Source organism: Lissotriton vulgaris, chromosome 7, assembly GCF_964263255.1.
Source record: "Lissotriton vulgaris chromosome 7, aLisVul1.2, whole genome shotgun sequence".
Taxonomy (NCBI): Eukaryota; Metazoa; Chordata; class Amphibia; order Caudata; family Salamandridae; genus Lissotriton; species Lissotriton vulgaris.
In genome coordinates this window covers 147,199,954-147,217,492 of record NC_141695.1, presented here as the reverse complement: position 1 = coordinate 147,217,492, position 17,539 = coordinate 147,199,954, and positions in this window count along the sequence as shown.

Sequence of the window (17,539 nt, the reverse complement as noted above, 5' to 3'; positions counted from 1 at the left end):
ATTGAGCGAGGCAGTCGAACACTTGGAGGAAGAACACCCTAAGGCTGCCAGGTTGAAGTAATGAAGTCAGTGGCCAGGATGTAGTTTTAAGTTGATTTATAAGGTTGTTGCTACAAGTTGAGAAGATCCTGTAAACAGCCCAAGTTACAAGTACATCAGTAGTATAAGCTCCACCAGGAGCAGACTCCCTGCTGCTCAGCCCAACTTTAACTGTCAACTCTCACACCAGGCATCCAAGCATTCCAAACATGTCCATTACACCAACATTTCACACAGAACAATTACACTGGCTGAGCAGCTAGGAACCAGGTACAGTATAAGCCAAACAATAGGATATTACATATCTGCTCCCCTTAAAATTGAAAATTAAATAAAAAATACCAAAAGGTCACAACTATGCACAACAATGTACAAATGAAGGAAATAATCCAGGTCCCAGGGACGCAAGGAAAAACACTGCATCACTAGAAGGAACAAAGAGTAACCAAAGGAGGAAAGAAAATAAATAGATACACACATGAAATTACACTCATCCTCTCCCTTTAATATTAAAAACAAAAAATATAGATTAAAAAAATGTTACGCTCATGAGAACAAAGTGAGACACCACCACATGACAAGACACGTGAAACCAAAACTCATGAAAAATGCAAAAGAAGCATCCAACCATGCACCGCAAAGCAGGGCAAAGCACTGTGAAGAGAAAACATGGGAGACACCCAGAACTTTATCTCTATTGGTGATCTGAAACCCACGAATATACTCCTCATAAAAGGTACAACAACAACACTTTGGAGAAGAGACTGAAACCCAACTAGACACCCCTCATGAAAGAGAAAAGCATGCAAAAATAGGACTTTGACCCATAATGAAAACTGATAGATGGGGAAAGCACCCATTAAGTCAGCGAACAAGACGTGCAGCACAGGGTGACTTTTACACCATGAAAAAACAACAAAAAGAACACGGGTAGCACAAGGTGAGTTATACACCGTATAACCAACGTGCAGCATAGGGTGACTTACACCCAATATAACAGTTTAGAGAAAACTTGCAGCACAAGGTGACTTATGCACTATGACAACGTAAACTCCAGGAATGGGACTGGAACCCACTTTAACATCCCTAATATAGGGTTTTGTAATGTGAACCATGTAAATGGGACTAACCATACTAAGACATCGAACAAAAAGTGCAACAAAAGGTGACCTACACACAATAAAACAATGTGCAACACAGATTGACCACACACATTTAAACTTTAAGACCACACTCATGTAAAAGTGAGTAGAGCATAACGAAGAAAGGGGAGAAAAACATCACGCCCATGAGAATTAGATCGCAAATGTTAACAGAAATTAACTTTCTGAACAGCTTATCACACTACAGTTAAAAAGGAACAAGGACAAACTTCCTCCCAACAGTCAAAGATGAAACCATTCATGCAGGGATGCTTGTCATATATCAAACACAATGCATAAACTTATAGAAAGCACAGAATGACACTAAACAGGCAGCAGTAAAGAGAACAAGAAAAGGCATACAAAGCTATATTTCCAAATAAATAGAACATTACAACGGTGAGCGACCTCTCACCTGCGTCATGCGACAATGGCCTATTTTTAGAATAACGTTATTCTTTGGTATTTTCCTTTAACTGTAGAGACACAAAAAAATGTACTGGAGGAATTTCAACATTATGCAGCTGTGATCACGAGTAAGTAAAGTCATCTAAGGAAAGCACAGGAAATGCACGTGGCAGACCTTGGTAATCTTCCCAAGTGCAATATAAAATCCACACTCAAAGTTTTGAAAAAGGGTGACCACATGACACTTCTACATTACACAAAGGTTACTCTTCTACACAAGTACATGTGGAGCAGGAATGGACCAAGATCTAGTGAGGTTGCCATCACAACCATCCATAGTTCATCACCCCTACTGATCGTGGTTGTACATACAAGATCCAACACTTGCTGGAGAAAACCCGACACACCGCAACCCTTGAACTTGTGTGCTGTTCCAATCACAAGATGGCAGCATGCAGATAATGCTGCTTCGGATGGCTCAAGGCCCGTCCCTGCAGCAGAGCATCCCACAGCAGCTCTGAAAGTTGCTTAGAAACACAAACAATGTTGAAGAGTCTCTGTGCGACTCCATGGAGAAGGTAAGTCTGTGCATGCTTCAAAGGGCTTGTGCCTTGATGCTCAAACCCCAGCGGTTAAACCACCCTCAGTCAAATCGCTTAGACAGAGTATTTGTCTCACACCAGTAGCCTCTTTCCATCATCCAATAAGAAGATCATGCATTACAACATGCATGCTGTGATTCAATGAAGTAATCACCACTGCATGTAGCTGGCATGTAGAAACAAACATTACTGGTACTGACATACTGTCAGATGCTGCATTCCAGAAACCAAACGCTGCCTCCGAAACCCAAAACATGATGGCACACTCTAGCTGATCCCCTTTCACAGTACACAAAGAAGTTAGTGAAACATGCTGAATCTTTTAGACAATAGAAATTCTCCTTTACAATTCGACAGTTTCTTGTTGACAGCAACTGGTGGGCAGACAACGCTGTGAAGAACATTTTCCAAAGTTCAGTTGGGTGGAAGTGCTTAGTTTCACATTAATTTTCCAGTTGGATGAACACCACAATTTATAGGCATATACAGCATGTCCAGGCCGGGGGGCTGTCGGATGACAATAACACTGGAAGAGCTGCAAGGCCGGCTTCTCCATATTCTCTTTCTACTTGATGACACCTGTTTTCTTCTGTGAGCATCTTCCTCATTGGAATGTAAATAGCACTGTCAGCATCTGTAGTTCCTGTACATTTCTCCAATCTTCTTTACCTTTTCCTTAGGTTATCCTTAAAACTAGTAGTAGAGATGAGTCTGCCTCCAATTCGTCACCCAAAATGTGTAGTAATGAAGTCGGTGGACAGGATGGAGTTTCGAGTGGAGTTATTAAGTTATAGTTACAAGTTGAGAAGATACTCTAAACAGCCCAAGTTACAAGTACATCAGTAGTATCAGCCCCACCAGGACTAGCCTCCATGCTGCTCAGCACATCTTCAACTGTCAACACTCACACCAGGCACCCAAGCATTCCAAACATGTCCATAACACCAACATTTAATACAGAACACTAACACTGGCTGAGCAGCCAGGAACCAGGTACATAGGTACAGCATAATTCAACAACAGAAAATTACATAGGTCTAACAACCCTCTTTAATGGTAAAGACCGATTTTTCATTACAATTTTGAAACTGCCACTTTTAGAAAGTTGGAGCAAGAAGCACAGGTGCACCACACAACAAAATTGAATCAGTAAGAATAATTGCAATGTCCATATCCAATAGAAAGAGAAAAAGATTCCTCAGTGTTTTCTCTTTATTCCATTTTCATTTTGCGTAGAAAAAATAGAGTCCAATTTAAACATTCAGTACAGCCGACGCGTTTCGTCCTAGTACAGGACTTCTTCAGGGCACTGAATAATGGTGGAGTCAAAATGCTCCATGGGCTGAAGAGGGCATAGAAAAATTTCTGCTCTTAGGCTGTCTCCCGTCTGACAAAATATTATATCAAGTCTTTAAAAGCCGTCTGTGTAAGAGCCACGACTGGTCAATAATTACAAAACACGACCCGCAAATCTGGAGTCCAGAAATTGCCACAGTGTATTTTCAATGGGGTTCAGTTTTAAAACCTATAAAGATTGGTCTTCAATGTATCACAAGGAAGTCTAGGGATAAGCTAAATAACACCAATTAATGAGAAATAGACTTGTTAGGTGGAAAACGCAGCTGGACCTATAATATCTCCAATTTATGGAAACATCCCATCGTCAGACAACTCCTCGCTGGTAGCCAATGTAGGCAGGAAAGCAACAGCTGCAATACGATGGTTGCGATCAAAGGAAACCTCTTGGACACGTCATAGCAAGAAAGTCCCCAAATTACATATTTGATGTACTTAAAAGTCCCTAGTAAAGTGCTATTTTCTTGCCCTCATCCCTTGTGCCCACAGACTGTCTTGGGTGACATGACTCGGTGTAGCCGACAGTTACACTCTGTTAATTCCTCCCAGACCGTCACAGAATAGATGGATTAGGTATGCCTCAATGGGCCATTCTGCCAGGCTGGGGGACGCGTGGGGGTGGAGCTGAGCACATCCCCTCATGCACCAGAATAGGCTGTGTCCTGTCTCCACATAAAAGGCTTAACAACCCTGTATTTTCACTGTAGCCAGCTTAGAGTAAGAAAAGGGTAGTCAGGCAATTCCATGCACTTCAAAGAACCTTTCCAGAAGCTTCTCCCACCCTCCAGAAAAAGAGAACCAGGGTATAAGAATAGTAATTTCAGACTTCAGTTCACTACTGGACCTGTGGAAGGACTCTCTGAGGACTTCCTTCTTCTGCAACCTGCTGTGCACTCTTCTAGACTGCTGCTGTACCTGGAAGAACTGCTTTGCTGCCTGGAGCCCTCTCTGACCCCTTAGAGGCAGTTTAACCTGCACCCAGATTGCCAAAACTGACTTTGAGGGCTAGTTTGCTGGACTCTTGTTCTGAGCCACTGGGACATAAATAGCTAGCTCCATCTTGAAACCACACCTAGACCTAGCCTGAGTGAGTACTGAACCCTCAAGCGGAGTTCCACTAGTTCTGTACCCTTGGTTGTGGTGCTAAAGGTGTCTGAATGGACAATTTCCAAAACGTAGAACTTCAACCTAAACTTGGCCACAAAACTGCCATGAGAACCAGGAGGAGACCAGGACCAACCTATTCACCTCAACTCCCAAGGTGCATCGCCAGTTAGATATACGACGCAGCTTCTCACACTACATTTTTAACGCAGCAGCAAACCATTTTCAGTGGTTCTTTGCCAAGGGGACATCTGACCATGTGGACCTGTCTTCTGCTACAGACCTCTGCCTTGTCCTGCTTGGAAATGTTTGACTTCCATTTTGGTGACTAAGTCCAAAGGTAAAATTCTTCACTGCAGCTTCACTCCACATCCACCTGACGACGAAGCTCCCTCCTCGGAGAATACTGTAGACTTGCCTCCATAAACGTTTACCTATTCAAACATTTGTCTTCAAGATTTTTCTAAGTCTGAAAGTAAGCGTTGACTGGGCCAAATCCTCTTCTTTTATCCAAACCGTGCTCCATTGCGGTCAACCTTAACTTTCGACTTTGATCTGGTCTCACATGACCGGTTGTCCATGGCTGGTGCTTTGATCTTTTGGACACTAAATTTCAATAAAAACGTAAAAAATTAAAAACTCTGGTTTTACAGTTTGGAATTTTTTTGTTTTTGTGTCAAGTAATTTATTAAAATGTGCTCTATTTTTCTCAATTGGTTTCTGATTTTTCTTGTATTCTCTTTTCATTTTATTACGGTTTACACATTGCCTCTACGGAAAGCCTAACTGCTTTTTGTGCCAAGCTACGCAGGTCTAAGGTAATTTAGTGCCTTTTATTGTTCACCCGTCGAGGAATTGTGTCTGTTTCTTGATTAGGGCTCACACCTCAGTAAACCAACAACCCCATTTCTCACATTCCCCTCACCAGCTAACACGAATCTCTGCCCCATCTCTATGGCATTTTAAATCTATTTAATGCACGGAGACAACATCTTAAGTTCAGTAAAATATAGACCCGAGGAATCTTATCAGGACCAGGTGCCTTATCTTGTTATGCAGATCCAATTGCATGCATAGTCTCTTCTAGTGTAAAAACTAGGCCCTCGTCACTATACACTGTCATCTAGACAGTTAGTACTTTATCCACACCTGCATTTATTGGGGTGATTGAGTATGAGTCACTAAAATGTTTCACCCTGCATTGTGGTTGTATACAACACTCTTTTCACTGCTGTACATATAGGTTGCCTTGGGTATAAGTTGGCAAAACATATTATGGTCCTTCTTTTTTGCTACTTCAATATGCTTAGACAAAGTAGCTTGCTCCCAGGGATTTCTAATCTAAGGTACTTGATTTTTATCGTCTCGGTCCCCATTTCTTATTGCCTTAACTAAAAAGCGTCTAGTCCTTCTACAGGTCCTACAAAACAAAGATTTATCATCCCTCCTTGTTCGAGTTAGCTCTGATTGCTTATGCCTTAAACACTGTAAATAATTTAATGGATCACTGACAAAATATCGACTACAAAAATATCAACGTAAAAAATATCAGAGCCAAAATATTGATGTTCACAATTTCAAAGTCCTATAGACATTATGGAAAGTACAAAAATAACGAGAAATAATATCTTTGTAAAAAATATTGTTGTTAAAATATTGTTTTTTTAATGTTTAAAAAATCATGTAAAATAAAGGTAATCAATATAATTAAAAGAAACATTTTTAAAATAATTTTAAAATGTTTAAAATTATAACGAATACATATAATGTAAAAATAAATTAAACATATATACGTACAAAATATAATATATGTACTTAATAATATTTATCAATTGTTATTTTAATGACTTATACATTTTTAAAACACATTTTAAACATTATAAATTCATATACACAAAAAACAATAACAGAAATACAAATTAAAAAAATTTATATAACAAATTAAAAAATTACAATATTTGTAATCTTTCAAAATAATGTATACACTACATTAACTAAGACAGTACAGAAAATATTGGATAGAAGAGGGGATACAATTACTATTCCCACCCCAAAGAGTGTAACAGTAGGGAAAGTGGTGGATAGCATAGGGGTAAAAATTACTATTCCCACTCCATAGAGTGCAACAGTAGGAAAAAATGTGGATAGCGTAGGGGTAAAAATTACTATTCCCACTCCATATAGTGCAACAGTAAGAAAAAATGTGGATAGCGTAGAGGTAAAAAGTACTATATCCACTCCAGTGAGTGCAACAGTAGGGAAAGTGTTAGATAGCGTAGGGGTAAAAATTATTATTCCTACTCCAGAGAGTGCAACAGTCGGGAAAATGTTGGATAGCATAGGGGTAAAAATCACTATTCCCACTCCCGTGAGTGCAACAGTAAGAACAGTTTTGGATAGCATATAGGTAAAAAGTACTATTCCCACTTAAGTGAGTGCAACAGTAGGGAATGTATTGGAAAGCGAAGGGGTAAAAATTACTATTTCCAACCCAGTGAGTGCAAAAGTAGGGAAAGTGTTGGATTGTGTATGGTTTAAAATTACCATTCCCATGCCAGATAGTGCAACAGTAGGGAAAGCTTTGGGTAGCAGAGGGTTAAAATTAACATGCTTATCCATTTAGTAATTTTTTAAATAAATAACCAATTAACATTTTAATACCAATACATTAAAATTATTAATTACTTTAATAAAATGTGATTATTTACCACCCTATCCCCCTATAAACCCACAACACTCTCCCCTATAAACCCAAAACCCGCTACGGTACTAAAACGCAAAATTTACATTAAAAACAATTACTAACTTCTAAAAATGTAATACATATATTTAAAAAAATACAATACTTAACATAAAATATAGAACCCATACATACTAAAATACATGTTAAAATACATAACACTGATACAAACATCGATATTATTAACAACAATATTTTTACAAACGATATTACTGACTTCGATATTAACAAAAATGATATTTCTTATCTTCAGGTAGATATTCTGGTCACCGATATTCTTGATGTCGATATTCTCTCCCTTCGATATTTCCAACTCGATATTTCTGTAATTCGAAATAAAAAACTCTATATTATGTCTGTGCAGCTAATTTAATATGCGCAAGGATTACTGTAAACCGATGATTGTCTAATCCTTCTGCTTCCATAGAATCTCTAACATGTTTATAGATGTTTGCTAGGATTTTGGGATGCTGTGTTATATATTTCCATTTTATAGATCTCCTATTATTGGAAACCAACAAGGGGCAATTTAGTATGTGATATGTGCCTTTGATTGTGTAAGTAAATCTTTAAGAGATACGTTCAATGCTTTGTAATCACTTTCTATACACTTAGTTACTACAATGTTCTCCAAGGCAGGCCACAAAGTGCTGCTAAGCATAATATAGACAGTATGACATGTGCACCCAATTCCATTACTAGTACGGACCCCCAGTTTATCGAATAATTTTTTCACTCATTACATGCCCTAAGCCAATTGGATAAATTGAACAGCAGTAGATGTCCAGGATTTAATTGGTGGAAGATCTAACAAAGATATCCACATTTTTCATCCTCCTGTTCGGTTAAGGACAGCAGATCATTGAACAGTTCATTTGAAGTTTTATACAAAACAATGGGGACAGTGGACCACTTTTACACCCTCAAAGCACCAACCCATATATCACCAATATCTATATAAAGTTTTCTTTCATTTGAAGTATTGAGGTTTCCGGCTAGGATTATTTGCCGCATGACAAGCTCAGATTGAAAACTGTTTGTAAGGTTTCAGATTCAGAATATTTGTCTCTACTACTATTATTAGTATTAACCTCTGAAGTGTGGGACTTCAACCCCCTAGTGCTGATTTCTATTTTTTCTATTTTGGGTAGTTCATGCTTAGGCCGCCATAATATTTTTTCTACATAAGGTATACTTGGCAAATTTGTTTACTTTTTTTCCAACCTCATGGGGATTGTAAAAGTAACCAGGGTTTGTGGATTCCTTTGGAGCGGAATGGGAATATAGCCCAAATTTAGCTACATTTTATGTTTTTGGGGTAAAAAAAAAGTGCTATGGAGAAAAGTGTCTGTTTTTCTTATGAAAATGACATGAAAAAACAGTTTGCTGTGCTAAAGTCATCTTCTTTCCCGGCTTTCAGGAATATGCAGATCTGAATACAAAAACAAGTTTACCACAGTTTTGTCATTTTTCAAAGAAGTAGCCCATTTTTCCATGTTTGTGCTTTCAACCTACATATAGTGTGTGGTGGAAACCAGTGTGAAACCCATGGGTGAGCAAACAAAGCTATAGTGTTCTGAAACGTGGAAAATATATTTAGAATTCAGCATGTGTAGATCACTCAGGTTTTCCCAAACAAACTAAACATAGATATATCGCAAACGAATAGGAAAAACAGCCATTTGTGACAATGTTTTCGTCTTTAACTTTTTATCACAATAGCCAGTTTACAAAAGCAATGTAACATTATGCTTGCTAGACCCTTTTGGTTGTGAGGATATATTGGGTTTGTAGGTTCTCCTATAACCTGAGGCACCCAGAGCCAACAACTGAGCTGCACTGCACAACGTTTTTTAATTGTGTACTGAGTATGGACCGATTCATGTAGTGAAATATATAGAGTGAAAAATAGGTATTATGGTAACCATTGTGTTTCTGAAATTTGCTTAATATATTTAATTTAGGAGTAGTGATTATTTGTACATCTCTAAAATTATGGGTACACATAAGAGAATGTAATTTAGAGGATATTTTTCAAAATGCCTTCTTCTTACTCACAGGATTACATTTGGAAGGCACAAATCTAGTGAAATCCAATTGGCAATAACAAATATCCTACTATTCTATTGGTCTACATGTATTCTCATAACAAGGGTACCTCATTTGAGTGTATAGGATTAGTGCCTGGCACAAGAAAATGCCAAAAATGCAATATGGATACATCACATTTTTCAACTCAAAACTGACCTGCTTTTTGCAAAGCGGGTAGCTTTTGATTTTGGGCCAGATCTCAGTTTGCACTTAGGGAAACCTAGCAAACCTGTAAACTAGACATCTAAGGGGAATCCAGGATGGGGTGATTTTTGTGACTTTCACCAGGTTGTTTTTCCTGGAATCCTTTGCAAAACTCAAACTTTGACTGAAAAAACACATTTTCCTCACATTTTTGTAATGGAAAGTTCTGAATCATGTGGGGATCCACAAACTTCCTTTCACCCAGCATTTCCATAGATCTTCCGGTTAAAATGGTACCTCACCTGTGTGGTTAGGCCTACTGCCCACAACAGGGAACATCCCAAAACGCAACACTTATACATCACATTTTTCCACTCAAACCTGACCAGTTTCTTGCAAAGTGGGTAGCTGTGGATTTTGGTCAGCCGGCACCTAGGGAAATTTTGCCAACCTGCATATTTTTGCAAACTAGTCACCTGGGGAAATACAGGATGGTGCGACTTGTGTGAACCCATGAGGTTGTCTTTCCCACAGTGCCCTGCAAACCTCAAACTTTGCAAAAAATCACACATTTTAATTACATTTCTGTGATGAAAATTTCCGGAATCTGCAGGAACCCACAAAATTCCTACCGAACACCATCACCCCACCTGTGCTGATAAAAACTCTTCTTCACTAGTGAACACCCACACTGTACCATAGCCGACACCTGCATTAAAAAAATTAAATAATCTGCTACTATAGGTAGGTCCAAAATATCTCCCGAAGCTTAGTGAAAACTACTTGATTTTGCATGCCAGGTCATTACTGTCCCAGATTAATCAATCAATCAATCAAACATTTGTAAAGCATGCTACTCACCCGTTAGGGTCTCAAGGCGCTAGAGGGGAGGGGGGGAGGAAGAAGCTACTGATCGAACAGTCAGGTCTTGAATAGTTTGCCTGAAGGTCTGCATGTCCTGGGTCCGTCTCAGGGGGTGGTGAGGGTGTTCCATGTCTTGGCAGTGAGGTGGGAGAATGATCTGCCACGGGTGGTCGTTCGATGGATGCGTGGGACGGTGGTGAGGATGAGGTCAGCGGAGCGAAGCTGGCTGTTCGGGGTGTAGAAAGTGTGTCGATTGTTGAGGTATTCTGGTCCGGTGTTGTAGAGTGCTTTGTGCGCATGGGTGAGGAGCTTGAAGGTGATCCTCTTGTTCACTGGGAGCCAGTGCAGGTCTCTCAGGTGGGCAGTGATGTGGTTGCTGCGGGGGATTCTGAGGAAGAGCCGTTTTGTAGGCGTTGGAGTCTTTTCTGGAGTTTGGCCGTGGTTCCTGGGTAGAGGGCATTGCCGTAGTCCAGCTGGCTGCTGACGAGTGCTTGGGTGACCGTCTTTCTGGTTTTGGTGGGGATCCATCTGTAGATCTTGCGGAGCATGCAGAGGGTGCTGAAGCGGGAGGAGGAGACAGCATTGACTTGCTGGGTGATGAGTCCTGTATGAACCCCAGGTTGCGTGCCTGGTTGGTGGGTGTGGAATTAATAAAGCTCCTGATGTGCTACCCACCACTTTATGTGATGCCTCTAGGGTAAATGAAAGAAACCCTGATCTGTAGCCATGTGCCAACATCAATGGCTCTTGAAAGAGGCAAATGTAAAACTGGTCCACAACACGCCCCATTTACTATTGCTAAGTTTGGAATTTAAGCAGCAACATTCAGGCATTGTTCCAGGACAAGATCTCTATCCCAACCCATTCAATCACTCAATAGCGGAATTATAAGGGCAGCCAATCACCCATGGGGGGATAAAGGCTCTGGCATTGCTAACTGCTTCGGGGTGATATGTTCATTTGAACATCCAGGTCTTGAGTTCTTTCCCGAATTGCTGGAGCGATGAGGCTGTCCTGAGGTGCAGGGGAAGTTTGTTCTAAGCTTTAACCAGTAGTTGTGAGATGGTGCGTCCTCCGCTGTTGCTTTAATGGGTTTGGGGGTTGTTTGTGAGCAAGAGGGAGGATGATCGCAGGTGTCTAGTCGGTTGGTGGAAGGTCAGTTGTTTGTTGATGTATGGTGGCACTTCGTTGTGCAGGGCTTTGTATGCGTGGCTCAACTTCTTGAACTGGCATTTCCCCTGGCTCAGGAGCTTCTTGAGGTAGGGTGTGATGTGGGTCCTTCTGGGTAGGTTGAGGATGAGGCATGCAGACACATTTTGTATTGTCTTTATTCTCTTCAGGAGGTGCTCAGTGATTCCTACATAGAGTCTGTTCCCATAGTCCAGCATGCTGCTGACGCGTACCTGAGTGACGGTCCTTCTGGTGTTGTCTGGGAGAACCCTGAAGATTTTGTGCAGCATGTGTATGGTGTGGAAGCAAGTGTTTGAGACTACATTTGCCTGCTTCTTCATAGATAACTTGCTGTCCAAGATGATGCTGAAGTTACTGGCGTGGGCTGACGGGATGGGGAATGGGTCGAGTTCAGAAGGCCACAGTGTGTTGTTCTATGGCAAGATTTTGTTACCAAAGATTAGGACTTATGTTTTGTCCAATGAGAGCTTGAGAAAGTAGCCCTTCATCCAGTCAGCGACGTTCATTATTCAACTGTTGAAGTTAGTTTTAGTGGTGGAGGGTTTTTTCTGACAATAGGATGAGCTGGTGTCATTGGCATAGGAGAATATGTTGAGTCTGTGTGATCTGATGGTGTTGGCCAAGAGGGTAATGTAAGCGTTGAAGAGGGTGGGGCTGAGGGATGTTCATGGGGATGCCCGTCTTGGGTTCCAAGGTGAACAGTGGGAGATGGATTCCATGGCTCAGTCTTTTTACCTTGAGTTTTGCATGAGGGAACTATATATTCTATTCAGTCTCTCTGATTGTGGAGTGAGAATGTCTTGATCAACCGTGAAATCTAATTTCTTTTTTGGAGAACATATTTTATTAGGAGAAGATCCATCCCTGATATTTCTCTACTCCTGTATGATGTCATTTACTACATTTCAGTTCCAATGGTTTTCCCTTTGAGCACCACTATTGTTGGTGTTTTTCTCATGCTCATGGTATTTAGTGTCAGGTTTTTTTCCATGTTCTTGAGTGTGGGTTTGTATTTTAATTGGAAACTGCTTTTGTGGTTAGCCAGTGAATGACCATCCACAAAGATGTGCGGAAATAGGAGAAATTTAATATAATCATAACAATCTGGAGTCAATGAACAACATTTGGCTATTTTAATATCTAATATATTAGGGACTGGCACTGTTAAATACTTCTTATCTAAAAGATAACCTTCTTTGTCAGTGAATCTGTTTAGGGACATTTAGCATATATACCATCTGGTCTTTGTTTCTAAGGCGGAGTTCCGGGAAATGTTTGAATTGTGTAACCCCCAAAAATGAATCCTTAAGGTTCGTGCTATACACCCATTACTGCAATTTCCTGCCCAAGTGGGTCTCATATGGTCTCTGGCTGGCCTCTTTTGAGAAGCCATTTGGTCTAAAGAGGTTCTAGTGTGGCTATTCCTATTTCTTTATTCAAACTATAAGGAACAAAAAATGGACAGATTGCTGAACAATGCAAACATTCACCTCCAGTCACAAAGATCTGGGTTTAAAACATTGTTCTTTTGCTCACCGCACCACCCCAGCTTGGAGAATGTTTGACAATGTTCAACATTGAGTCCAGAAGTTCTGGCTGGACTGTTCCCAAGAGGAACAGTGCCAAGTCTTATTTGCATATGAATGGGTCCAAACTGGAATAGTGTGGTGAGCAAAATAACAATGAAGTTAAACCTAGATCCGTGACTGTGTGTGAACGTTTGACAATATTCAACATTCTGTCCATCATCTTTCTGTGTTGCATTTTCACCCGACGTGAGAAGGGTATACCCAGATGTGAGTCCTGTTCTTGCTACTCCACCGGTTTCAAGCTAGCATGGCTGATAAGCCATGATGCCCTGAAACTAGTCCCAGGGTGCTTGTTTTCCGGCCAAGGGAGGACTTGGCCTGGCAATTCAGGCTGGACTGTTCCCAAGAGGAACAGGGTCAAGGCTGATTTGTATACAGCGGGATCCAAACTGGAATGCTATGGCGAGCAAAAATGTGATGGATTTAACCCCTATCTGTGACTGGGGGGTGAAAGTATGACAATGTACAACGTTCTATCCATCATCTTTTTGTGTTGCATTTGTGCACACCATGTCATCAGCTGTTGTGTGTGTATGCAAAACAGGTTTAGGCTTGGGTTCACTAGGTGTATTTAGTGTAACATTTCTTTGCAGTGGCGCCTTTTTTGTTAGATTGAATGATAGTTTTGCAGACTCTGTTGATGTAAAAACCAGGGCCATATTTTATGGATTTTGGCAACACTTGCTCTCAGTCAATGTGCAACTTCCTCATTTTTTTATATGAGTTAGAACTTGCATAGGGAGTGAGCCTTGTGCTTCTACTCCCTTATCAGCTACTGACGTCTGCCTTTCTAAATATACAACACCATTAAGCGAATAAAATGCTTTGATGCCACTTAATAAAAATTATTCTAGTGGACACAAACATTATTCAAATTTAAATATGAATAACGACAGTGACTTAATTAGACCGCTTAAAAAAAGCACTGCAATTGCGGCTGCTGTGAATCAAGTTAACATCGATTAGTTACATTCAACATTGACTTAGTAGGGTTTGTTTTGCTCGTAATGTGACCGAGGTTGCTACTGGCTAGAGACAATAATATGAGAAGAGCTTAAAGCTGAACGTAAACATTTCCACCCAAGGGGTAGGTCGACTGGCTAGACACACAAAAAAAGTGAAGTAGACTTTCTTGGTTGTGGCGCATAAGAAACAAGAGAGAACCAGATCCTTTGTTGGAAAAGCAGCCAGCTGAAATAGCACTAATACATGTTATGTGGGCCTAGGGAAATGGAATGTCAGACATGGTTGCAGACTCCAGGGCGTATAAGAATGCAGAACTGCCCATGGATGCTGTTTCTTGGCAAGCTCGGCCTTATGGATAGTCTAAGATTGAAAGTTTGTAGCCTTGTAGGGGATCTTTTGAAGGTAATAAAGTCCAGTTTTGAGTTCCAGGCCTTATCTAGGTAGAGGTTGCTTAAGGCCAGCTAAAAGGACCATTGGCCATGAGTTTTTGTGTTTGGCTGCCTTCTCATTTCCAACCAACACAAGGCGGCTGGTGAAGCTTAAGGGGCAGCTCTAAGCTTCCAACAGAGTTTATTTAATAAGAGTGCCACTCCTGACCGGGCTTTGTTGGAACAGGCCGGACTCCAGTCTCACCCAGGACTAGGATATATATATTGTGGAATCTGGAAGATACGTGTAAACTGGCTCGATCGGAGCTGATTAAATGATGTCGCAGTGCTCCCCTTTAACAATTCGGAGCCATACGTAGGTGAGGGAAGACACTTTTCCCTTATGGCGTGTAATAAATGGTGCTGTGAAGAGTTAAGAGTGCCGCTCGTACATAGAGGTGTTTCCTGCATCTTTCCCTGCCTGACACTCGCTACTGGAGTAGCTACACTTCCTGCCAAAGTCCACTGCTGCCGAGGAAGGAGAAAAGATCAGCGAGGCCGCAGAGGAGGTGAGAGGCGCGGCCCCGGGACTGCGAGGGACAGCGTTATTGACACCAGCTGTCTCCTCTTCCCGAGGGTGCCGCGCCCCCTCCCAGTGCCCGCCCCCAGGCGTTCATAATCTCTCGCGGCCCCCGCTCCGCGGGTGCCGCTCGTACATAGAGGTGTTTCCTGCATCTTTCCCTGCCTGACACTCGCTACTGGAGTAGCTACACTTCCTGCCAAAGTCCACTGCTGCCGAGGAAGGAGAAAAGATCAGCGAGGCCACAGAGGAGGTGAGAGGCGCGGCCCCGGGACTGCGAGGGACAGCGTTATTGACACCAGCTGTCTCCTCTTCCCGAGGGTGCCGCGCCCCCTCCCAGTGCCCGCCCCCAGGCGTTCATAATCTCTCGCGGCCCCCGCTCCGCGGGTGCCGCTCGTACATAGAGGTGTTTCCTGCATCTTTCCCTGCCTGACACTCGCTACTGGAGTAGCTACACTTCCTGCCAAAGTCCACTGCTGCCGAGGAAGGAGAAAAGATCAGCGAGGCCGCAGAGGAGGTGAGAGGCGCGGCCCCGGGACTGCGAGGGACAGCGTTATTGACACCAGCTGTCTCCTCTTCCCGAGGGTGCCGCGCCCCCTCCCAGTGCCCGCCCCCAGGTGTTCATAATCTCTCGCGGCCCCCGCTCCGCGGGGGCCGCTCGTACATAGAGGTGTTTCCTGCATCTTTCCCTGCCTGACACTCGCTACTGGAGTAGCTACACTTCCTGCCAAAGTCCACTGCTGCCGAGGAAGGAGAAAAGATCAGCGAGGCCGCAGAGGAGGTGAGAGGCGCGGCCCCGGGACTGCGAGGGACAGCGTTATTGACACCAGCTGTCTCCTCTTCCCGAGGGTGCCGCGCCCCCTCCCAGTGCCCGCCCCCAGGCGTTCATAATCTCTCGCGGCCCCCGCTCCGCGGGTGCCGCTCGTACATAGAGGTGTTTCCTGCATCTTTCCCTGCCTGACACTCGCTACTGGAGTAGCTACACTTCCTGCCAAAGTCCACTGCTGCCGAGGAAGGAGAAAAGATCAGCGAGGCCGCAGAGGAGGTGAGAGGCGCGGCCCCGGGACTGCGAGGGACAGCGTTATTGACACCAGCTGTCTCCTCTTCCCGAGGGTGCCGCGCCCCCTCCCAGTGCCCCGCCCTCTCCTCTTAGACTTAAAAGCAAGAGCTACAACGCGCATCGCGGGACGCGCGCGTGGCGAAGCCCGGGCCAAGGGCGGGCCCGTTTAAGCCCGTTCAAGCCAGGGCAAGTCTGGTCTGGGCCAACCCTCTTTCAACCGTATTTTCCCGCCTTGTACATTACCATCCGTACTGGGAGTCATCCACCACTATTGTTTTAGCTTTACACCCTAAGGGTGTTACTCTGCTAACATGACTACCAGGGCTATGAGGAACAAAACGGCCCATGGAGTGGGTGAAGTAATTGGCCCAATCGACCAATTCATTACCAAAGCTAACGATGCCATCAATCAGGGAATTGTTTTGCTTGAAAGACGCGTCTCCCAGGACCTTGCTGCAGCACGGAGGTCTTCTATGGGCCTTCTCGCTCTAGCCAAAACACCCATCCACCAGGAAACCAACGCTCCTTTATTACAAGAAATTCGTGCTGAACTTCACACCATCCCAATGAGCGTCGACTTATCAGTCACTCATCTCTCACTAGGGGAAGCCTCAATGGACGACCTGGAGAAAACTCCTACTCTGGTGATCAGCCCCACTCAACCCGTGTCTTCAATTTTGATAGAGTCACAACCTCAGCCCTCACCCTTAGCTGTAGCCTCACCCCCGAAACCCGAGAAGGTGTCCAAGGAGGGAGCCATTCCCAAACAAACCAGTGTAAGGTCAATACCAAAGTCTAAGTTGCACTGTCCACCGAAGCGCACTAGGTCTAAAAAACCTCCACGTACTAACCCTCCAAAGATCTCTAGACAGTCATTGCCTGACAACGTGGATGACTCTTCTCTTTTGGCCACCTCGACGGAGGAGACTCATAGGGGTCATGACACTGTTAAATCTAATCATCTAGAACTCACTGTACAAGTTCTTGACTCAATTAAGGATTTTATAAAATTGCAACTACTCCCAATCGAGCGAACGCTAAATAATATTGAGAAGCAGCTCGCTAGACTAACAAACCAGGTTAACCATCTCAAACCTTCTGTTACCACCACAGTGCCGTTAGTCTCTACGACCACTAAACATGTCCAGGCTGTTACTTTACAGAAACCAGCGCCTCAACCTACAATGCACAAAGCTCCCCCACCTATAGAAAAAAAAAAAAAAACTCCAACTATTATCCAAACTACTTCTACAGACACTACGGGTTCCACCAAACAAGCACAGGGAAAACCAGCA